We start from the raw sequence: 10,051 nt of genomic DNA, 5'->3' as shown, positions 1-10,051 counted from the left end.
GCATAGTTTTTTGATGTTGAATAGATTGTATCCGTTACACTAGGTTCTATCTGCAGCCATTTTGACTATGCAACTACAGGACTTTGGTTGATGCTTGCCTTAAAATAGTGTTTTAGCAAAAAAAAATTGGTGTGACTTTCATATCAAGTGTGCAGAACAAGCCGGAAAACAGGAGAAAAATGGCAAGTCTGGGTATCTCAACTCCCATTCATGATAATCCAGTGAAAGAACAGTTAATGAATAATCCGGAGGAGAGTTCCTGCAAAGCACTACAAACACTACTGGTAAACGTGGTGAATGAAAAAAATGAAAGCTTGCAAAGGACTCAGTTTGAACGTGATAAGGAGAGAGAGAGGAGGCAAACCAAACATTAGTACAGGAATTTCGTGACTTTGAGGAAACTACTCAAAGACTGATACAGTAATTGCGTGAACAGGTTGAGAACAGTCAAAGAGAAATAAAGGAATTGCGTGAGCAGGCTGAGAACAGTCAAAGAGAAAGAAAGGAATTGCGTGAGCAGGCAGAGAACAGATGAAAAGAGACACAGGAATTGCGTGAGCAGGCTGAGAACAGTCAAAGGTAACTACAGGAATTGCATGAACGTGAGGAAGCTAATCAAAGCATAACACAGGAATTGTGACATTGGGATGAGAATAGACAAAGATCAAGAGAGGCATTCATGGAATCCATAAACAGACAGCTGAAAGAATTCAGGGCGACCACACAGGGAATGCTGAATGGAGCCTGACAGCAGGAATCGGAGTCCAAGTAATCCATAACCAATCAACTAAGTGATTTGAGAACACCAAATTAAGGAAGTAAAGAAGTTCATAGAAGATCTAAAACAAGGCTCCAACAAAGAATTTGAAGGCATCAAGGCCGACAAATTAGAAGGAAAAGAAATAAAAAACAAAGTACAAAGTCTCAACAGTAGGTTAGAGCATGCAGAAGATTGAATCTTGGGGATTGAAGACAGCCTAGGTATTATAGAGAAAGAACATACAACTATCCAAGACAAATCCAAGAAATATGATAGATCTATTCAACATTTGGAATACACAATCAGAAGGCCTACTAGGACAAATGGTATAGAGGAGCACGTAGAGACAGATGTTAATTGTTGAGGAAATTTGTTTAACAGGATCCTAGCAGGGAACTTCCCAAACATTCAAAAAGATAGGCCTATTCAGATACAAGATGCTTGTAGAACCCCAAATAGACCAGAACAGAACAGCACTTCCCATTGTCACATTATAATCCACACAGGACCAATTCAGATCAAGTATAAGATCTTAAAAATGTCAAGGAGAAAAGATCAATCATCTATAAAGGAAAACCAAGTAGAATCATCTCATATTTTTCAGCATAGATAAGTAAAGCAAGAAGAGGCTGGCAGGCTGTATGCCATGCTCTGAAGACAAACAATTTTCAACCAAGATTACTGTACCCAACTAAACTCTCCTTCATAACCGAAGGTCAAGTAAAAACCTTCCATAGCAAAGAAAAACTGAAAAATATATCTCCACCAAACCAGCCCTATAAAAAATACGTAAAGATGACCTACACACAGAAAACCAACAAGACCACAATAAGGGCTAAGAAACCACACCCAAACTGAGAATCCAAGAACCATAGGAAAAACCAAGTTTCCACAGCCCCCAAGGAGGTGGATAGCATGGCAAGAGCTACCAAACACCTCTCAGTCCTACCTCTCAACATTAACAGACTTAAAACTCCAATTTAGCGAAATAGACTGTCTAGTTGGATTAAAAAGCAAGATAATTCTATCTCCTGTCTTCAGGAGGCACACTTTACCTACAAAAGCAAACACATTTTGTTAATGAAAGGATGGAATAAAATCTACGAAGCAAACGGCTGCCATAAACAGGAAGGTGTTGCAATAATAATATCAGATAAAATATGCCTCGAATTAAAATTAGTGTAAAGAGATAAAGAAGATCGCTACATATGACTTATGGGTTCTCTACTTCAGGAGGATATTACAATTCTAAATATGCTATTGCCAAACAATAAAGCACCAAAATTTATCCAAGAGACCCTATTTTCCCTCAGATCTCACATGGATCCAACGACATTAGTTGTTGAGGATTTTAACACACCACTATCCCCACTATATAGATCAAATCAACAAAAAAAAAAATCAACAGGGAAACCGCACATTTAAACAAATGCATAGAGCAAATAGATTTAACAGACATCTACTGAATATTTCACCCAGTAACATCAGAATTCTCGTTTTACTCTGCAGTTCATGGAATATTTTCCAAAAGAGATCACATTTTAGGTCACAAAACAAACTTGTCCAAATTCAGAAACATTGAAGTTACACCTTGCATCCTCTCAGACCACAAGTTAATAAAATTAGAACTCAACACCAAAAAAGTCTTGTAACACATGGAGGCTGGATGACACACTGTTGAATAACCAGGGATTCATGGAAGAGATTAGAATGGAAATTCAAATGTCCATGATATTCCACAAAAATGAACACACAAATTACCAGCTCCTCTGGGACACTGCAAAGGCAGTACTCAGAGGCAAGTTTATAGCTCTGAGTTCCTACACCAACAAATTCGAGAGATCTGAAACCAACCACTTAATGAGACATCTGAACCACCTTGACAAAGAGCACCAAGATAAACCCCAATTCAATAGATGGAAAGAAATAATTAACATTAAATCCGAGTTAAATGAATTAGAAATTTAAAAAAACAGAATGAATCAACAAAACAAAGAGTTGATTCTATGAAAAAATTAACAAAATTGACAAACCCATAGCAAATCTTATTAGAAAAAGAAGGAACTCACCCAAATAAATAAACTCAGATGTGAGAATGGAAACACCACCACAGAAACAACCAAGATTCTGAACATTATAAGGGAATATTTTCAAATCCTTATGCTAATAAGTTTGAAAACTTGGCAGAAATGGACCTTTTGCTAGCAATTATCAACATGCAAATACTAAACCAAGAAGTTAAAGCATATTAAGGGGCCCACATCAAGCATTGAGATAGACACAGCAAAAAGAGACCTCCCATGTAAGAAAATCCCAGGACCTGATGGATTTACAGCAGAATTGTACAAGAGCTTCAAAATAGAGCTCATAACAATACTACTCCAACTCTTCAATGAAATTGAAAGAGATAGTTCACTACCGAACACATTCTATGAAGCCATCATAACCCTCATCCCAAAACCAGGCATGGACTCATCAAAGAAAGAGAACTATAGACCCATTACATTGATGAACATTGATGCAAAACTTCTCAACAAAATTTTGGCCAATCGACTTCAACAATTCATCCAAAAATCATATACCAATATACAGGATTTATTTCAGGGATGCAAACCTGTTTCAATATACACAAATCAATTAATATAATTTATCACATCAACAAGAGCAAGGATTACAACCACATGGTTATCTCAACAGATGCAGAAAAGGCATTGGACCAGATCCAACACCCCTTTATGATGAAGGTTCTGGAAAAATTAGGAATCCATGGAACATTCCTCAATACAATAAAAACTATATATGGAAAATCTACAACCAGCATTATAATTAATGGTGAAAAACTAAAGCCATTTCCTCTTAACTCAGGAATGAGACAAGGATGTCCACTCTCTCAACTTCTGTTCAATTTAGTATTAGAATGCCTAGCTACAGAAATAAGACAATATGCCAACATAAAAGGGATCCAAATAAGGAAAGAAGAAGTAAAATTCTCCCTCTTTGCAGATGACATGATCTTGTACTTAAAGAATCCCACGGACACCACTCCCAAATTACTCAAGCTGATTCAAACCTGGAAAAATAGCAGGGTATAAAATTAACTCTCAAAAATTAATGGCTTTTCTGTATGCCAACAATGAGAAAAGTGGGGCTCAAATCAAGAAAGCTTTTCCATTTGTAATAGCCCCACAAAAAATAAAATACCTAGGAATTAACTTAACCAAAGAAGTGAGGACTTCTATGATGAAAACTTTAAAAATCTGAAAAAGGAAATCAAAACAGAACTTAGAAGGTGGCAAAAACCTCCCATGTTCCTCGATAGGAAGGATGAACCTTGTGAAAATGGCAATATTTCCCAAGGCTATCTACAAGTTCAATGTCATACCTATCAATATTCCAACCGCATTCTTCAAGGAAATAGAAGAGGCAATCCAAAAATTCATATGGAACAACAAAAGACCCCCAATTGAAAAAAGCGATCCTTAACAGAAAGAACAGTGTTGGAGGTATATCAATAATAAATTCCAAACTCTACTACAAAGCCATAGTAATTAAAACAGTATTGTAGTGGCACAAGAAAAGATCTCAGGAACAATGGAATAGAATTGAAAACCCAGAAATGAACCTACAGACCCATAATCATCTAATATTCGATAAAGGATCTAAAAAGATAAAATCAAGAAAGGATGTTCTGTAAATGGTACTGGCAAAATTGGTTAATCACTTGTAGAAAATTAAGGCTAGATCCTTATATATCACCCTGTACCAGAATCAAATCCAAATGGATCAAAGACCTCAGAGTCAAAGCAGATATTTTGAAAACATTACAGGATGGAATAGGATAAACCCTAGGTCTCCTTGACAAAGGCTGGATTTTTCTGAAAAGAAATGCAAAAGCACAACAAATGAAAGAAAGGTTGGACAAATGGGATTGCATGTAATTGCAGAGCTTCTGCATGGCAAAGGACATAGCTAGCAGGATCAATAGAAAGCCCACGGAATCGGAGAGGATCTTCACTAGCCATACAACCGACAAGGGTTTCATATCTAAAACACACCTGGAAATCAAAAAATTAAATACCCCAACAACACATACTCAAAGAAAATACTGCCCAATAAATAAGTGGGCTAAAGACATAAAGAGAAACTTCTCTGAAGAGGAAAGGAGGGTGACCAATAAAGACATGCAGAAATGCTCAACCTCCCTAGCCATAAAAGAAATGCAAATCAATCAACACTGAGATATCACCTCACCCAAGTTAGAATGGCTATAGTCAAGAACTCTAATAACAACAGATGCTGGAGGGAATGTGGACAGAAGGGAACCTTACTTCATTGTTAGTGAGAGTGTAATCTTTTTCAACCACTTTGGATAGTATGGAGGTTCCTCCAAAGACTCCACATAGAGCTCCTCTATGACCCAGCAATCCCACTTTTGGGCATTTACCCAAATGATCACAAACACTACCATACTAAAGCTACCACACAGATATATTTATTGCAGCATTGCCATAGCTAAGATATGGAACCAACCAGATGTCCCTCAGTAGATGAATGGATCAAGGAAATGTTGAATATATACACAATGGAATTCTATGTCTCTATCTGAAAGAATGATATTGCCCCATTTGTTAGGAAATGGAAAACTTGGAAAAAATTATATTAAGTGAAGTAAGCCAGGCCCAAAGAAACATTGGTCCCATGGTTTCTCTTATTAGCAATTACTGGTGTATGTCTGAGACATGCAGAAATTGTTAGATAAGTTGATGTTAGGTGAAGTGAACCCGAAGATAAGAATTCAAATTTTTTTCTTTTCTGTAATTATTTCTAACATATTTATAAGATGACTTCTTTGTTACTTTTTAAGTCCCTCCCGCATGGTATTTCACTGTATTTGATGTTCGTATAATTTGTGGAGGGGAAGGGGAAAAATTTTTTAAATAGGGATACAGGTGGATCCATTGCAATAATGAGATATACAAGACATTATGTCGAAAAACAAATTTTACAACTTTGGTTGGGGGAAAGGGGAGGGGGAAATGGGACGTAAGGGGGGTGAGATGGGAAGGGATAGTAAGGAGAAACAAAGGAGTATGCAAAAATGCTTGATAACAAATATACTCATTACCTTGCCCATTTAATTGTAACCCCTTAGTCTGGTATTTTCACACTTAAAAAAACACAAAACACCATAAAGTATAAAGTGATTTTGATAAAAAATAAAAATGACTCAGAATAAATTATCAATGCAAAAACAATCTTTACAGAAGCAAACTCTCAAAGATATTACATGACTTTGAAAAGGATAAAGTGACTGAATTTAATATAAATTTAGAAGTATGACCATTCAAAAATATAAAAAGATATTATTTATTTCATTATATAACACAAAACAGAAAGTAAATGTTGTTTAGATGATTTTTTAAAACACAGTCTCTCAGGTGCTGGGAGGGTGGTTCAGTGTAGAGTGCTTGCCTTGCATGCATGAGGTCCTGGGTTTGATTCCTCAGCACCACATAAGCAGAAAAAGATGGAAGAGGTGCTGTGACTCAAGTAGTACCACTAGCCTTGAGCTGAAGAGCTGAGAGACAGCACCCAGGACCCAGAGTTCAAGCCCCAAAACCAACAAAAACAAAACAAAACACAGTTCTCTCACTTTTGTGTGCTCAACATTGTAACACTAGTGCTTCAGTCTAGGGCTAAGATGTTAGCTGTGGACATTTATCAACACTCCTGATTCAGATTCTAATTGATAAAATTTTAATCAATATTTTGTTCTTATTAATTTTGCTCTTTGTAAATTCACATATACCTATAATAAACACTGTGGCCATCCCAATAACATTCTCAAAGTACTTCCTAATGATGACTTACAAAAAGTTGTTTTATATTACAACAAGGAAAACAATGCTACAAATAAGGAAAACCAATATATAAATATTAATGATTAATAAAATAAAAAATTCAATTACCACTGTTTCCAGTATTTGAAATGTACTACATATTCGATTTATTATCATATTGCTGTACATTTAAAACTGCCTAAGTCTATGATGTTCAACAAGAATTTTATAGGCTATGAGTAGCCTTTAAAGATTATTATTATTATTATTAAGATTATTATTTATGGTTCATCTCATCATTTGTATATGGCTTATACCATCATTTGTTCCTCACTAACATATAAAGTAAAGAAGCCTTTAAATTTAAACAGAAACTGTGCAGTTAATGTCTTAAATCTGCTTCTTTACACAAACACTTTGCAACTTCTCATTAGTAAAGTTTCTATAAACTCTGAAATGTACATATTTAGTAGTATGTACCATGAATCTTAAATGCTTTATGAAAAAGTCTTACAACCTGCTAAATAGTCTTAATTTTGGCATATATTAGCAAATTCCCAAAATTAAACATATTTAAAACATTAAAACTTTTAACAAAACTTAACACTTTCTATAGTGTTCATTATGGCAAGTTCCTTGTACAGAATAATTGAATTCCTCCTCCTACACATCTGTTGAACAACAAATATCTGGAATTATTTTGTTTTTGACATGTCAAACTTGACTTTATTCTTAAATGTGTTCTTATGTAAGAAATACATGGTTCTAAAATTTCACGACAATTCTTTTGAATTTAATTTTTGTGGAATTGTCTAGTTTAAGAAAATCAATTACACTTTATGTATAAAAAATGTTCTGTGCTCAATTCAGTAGCACATACACTAACATTGGAACAATAAAGAGAAGAATAGCCCCTGACTGAGGATGACACTCAACTTCGTGAAGCATTCTAGATTTTTTAAAAGAACAGATGCTAGAGGGGATGTGGACAGAAGGGAACCTTAATGCATTGTTGTTGGGAGTTTAAACTTGTTCGAAGACTTTGGAAAGTAGTATGGCGGTTCCTCAAAAGACTACAATAGAGCGCCCCTAATTCCCAGCAATCCCATTTTGGGCATTCACCCAAATGATCACAAACAAGAACATACTAAAACTACCAGCAAAACTATGTTCATTGCAGCATTATTTACCAAAGCTAAGATACAGAACCAAACCCGAGGCCCCACAGTAAATGAATGGATCAAGAAAATGTGTGTGTGTGTGTGTGTGTGTGTGTGTGTGTGTGTGTGTGTGTGTGTGTGTGTGTGTGTGTGTGTGTGTACTGGTGTGTGTACTGGAATTCTATGCCTCCATCAGAAAGAATGACATCACCCAGTTTGTTAGGAAATGGAAAGACATGGAAAAAATTATATTAAGTGAATTAAGCCAGCCCAAAGAAGTGAAGTAAGCCAGGCCCAAAGAAAGATAGGTCCCATGGTTTCCTTAATTGCAATAACTAGTATGTGTCTGCTGCAAGCAGAAAACATCATATAAGTTGATGTTAGGCAAAATGAACCCCAAGATAAGGATTCAAATGGTTTTTAATTCTTGCGATTGTTTCTAAGATATTTATAAGATGAATTCTTTGTTGCTTTGTATGTTCCTCCTGCAAGCTAAAGCCCCTGTTTTCACTGTATTTGATGTTGGTATATTTTGTGCACTGGAAGGGAAACACAAATCGTTTAAAAAGGGATGCAGGTGGACCCATTGCAACAATGAGATGAACAAGTCGTTATGTCAAAAAATGATTTGGGCCGGGTGTTAAGGGATGTGGACAGTGGGGGGGGGCTGGGGTGGTGGAGGGGTTGGTGGGTGTAGGGGGTGGGAGATGGGCAGGGATGGGAAGGGGAAACAAAGGAGGAGCAAGTGGACCCATTGCAACAATGAGATGTACAAGTTATTATGTCATAAAATGAACTTTACAACTTTGGGGGGAGGAGGACAAGGTGGGGAAAGTGGTGGAGTGTGGGAAGAGTTGGGAAGGGGAAACAAAGGGGAGGCAACAATGCTTGATAAGAAATGTACTCGTTTTCTTGCCCATGTAATTGTAACTCCTCTGTCAGTATTCTCACAATAAAAAAAAATGTACTCAATAACTCACGCATGTAATTGTAACCCCTCTGTATGGCATTTTCACAATAAAAAAAAAGAAACATAGGGCCTGTGGTATCCCTTATTTGCAATAACTAATGCATATCTGGGATAAGCAAAGAAGGTATGGTAAGGCGAAAAAAAGGAGTAGGCAACAATGCTTGATAAGAAATGTACTCATTACATTTTCCATGTAATTGTAACTCCTCAGTATGGTATTTTCACAATTAATAAAAAAGGTCAAAAGCATGTGCATATGACTAGATAAGATGATGTTAAGGTAAATGAACCCCATGATAAGGACACAAGTGGTTTTTTATTTCTTCCTGTGGTTTCTAATATATTTATAATGTACGATGTGATTTTTTGTATGTGCATCCCCCACAGTTAAACCCCTGTTTTCACTGTATCTGATGTTGGTGCACCTCCATCTTGTATATACACTTCTCTAATTTGGGGATGGAAAGGGAAAAAACAAAACGGTTAAATAAGGTTACAGTATGACCCATTGCAACAATGTGACGCACAAGACAGTTTGTTGAAAAACGAACTTTACAATTTAGGAGGGTAGGGAAGGGGAGTGTACTTGTGGGGGTGGGAAGGAAGGGATGGCAGGGAAAAACAAAGGAGGAGGTAACAATGCTTGATAGGAAATGAACTATTACTTTTTCGTGTAACTGTAACCACTCTGTACAGTATTTTACAATAAAAAATATAAAAATGTTATGGGATGGAAGAGAATATTTCCCCTATTTTACCCGTATAATATCATTAACAAAGAAATTAATGCAAAACACTGATATGCAGATATTTTGAATAAATGTGTGTTTGTGTATGTATGTGTATGTGCATGCCTGCGCATTTTCATTCTCAGAGTTTGAATTCAGTGCGTCAAGGTCCCGCTAGGCCATTCTTCTCTAGATTGATGAGCTACTATATAAGCTACATCTCCATTCTTGGCTCTTTGCTAGTTCATTCATTTTTTTAATATTTTTATTATTTTTTATTGTGAACATACTGTACAGAGGGGTTACAATTACATGGGCAAGATAATGAGTACATTTCTTATCAAGCATTGAACCCTCCTCCTTTGTTTACCCTTCACATCCCTTCCCAGCCTCCCCCCACCCCCCATCCCATCCTCCCCCCCACACCAAAGTTGTAAAGTTCGTTTTCGACATGACAACTTGTACTTCTCATTGTTTCAACGTGTCCACCTGTATCCTTAAACAACTGGTTTTTCCTCTTCTCCTCCACAAATTATACTGACATCAAATATAGTGAAAGCAGGGGTTATACTGTGGAGGAGGGATATACAAAG

The 10,051-nt window shown here is 36.3% G+C and overlaps 1 non-coding gene across 1 annotated transcript; it reads left to right on the top strand.

The window, feature by feature from the left end:
* Positions 1–7,457: 7,457 nt before the first annotated feature.
* Positions 7,458–7,559, top strand: LOC138818454 (U6 spliceosomal RNA). Its single transcript, XR_011369135.1, has one exon. It is a non-coding gene; the product is annotated as a U6 spliceosomal RNA (small nuclear RNA).
* Positions 7,560–10,051: the final 2,492 nt, after the last annotated feature.

The sequence above is a fragment of the Dipodomys merriami genome, unplaced genomic scaffold, assembly GCF_024711535.1.
Source record: "Dipodomys merriami isolate MVZ:Mamm:240054 unplaced genomic scaffold, mDipMer1.0.p SCAF_76, whole genome shotgun sequence".
NCBI classification, from domain to species: domain Eukaryota; kingdom Metazoa; phylum Chordata; class Mammalia; order Rodentia; family Heteromyidae; genus Dipodomys; species Dipodomys merriami.
The sequence above is the reverse complement of the archived record's forward strand: the minus strand, read 5'-3'. Positions and strand labels throughout refer to the sequence as shown.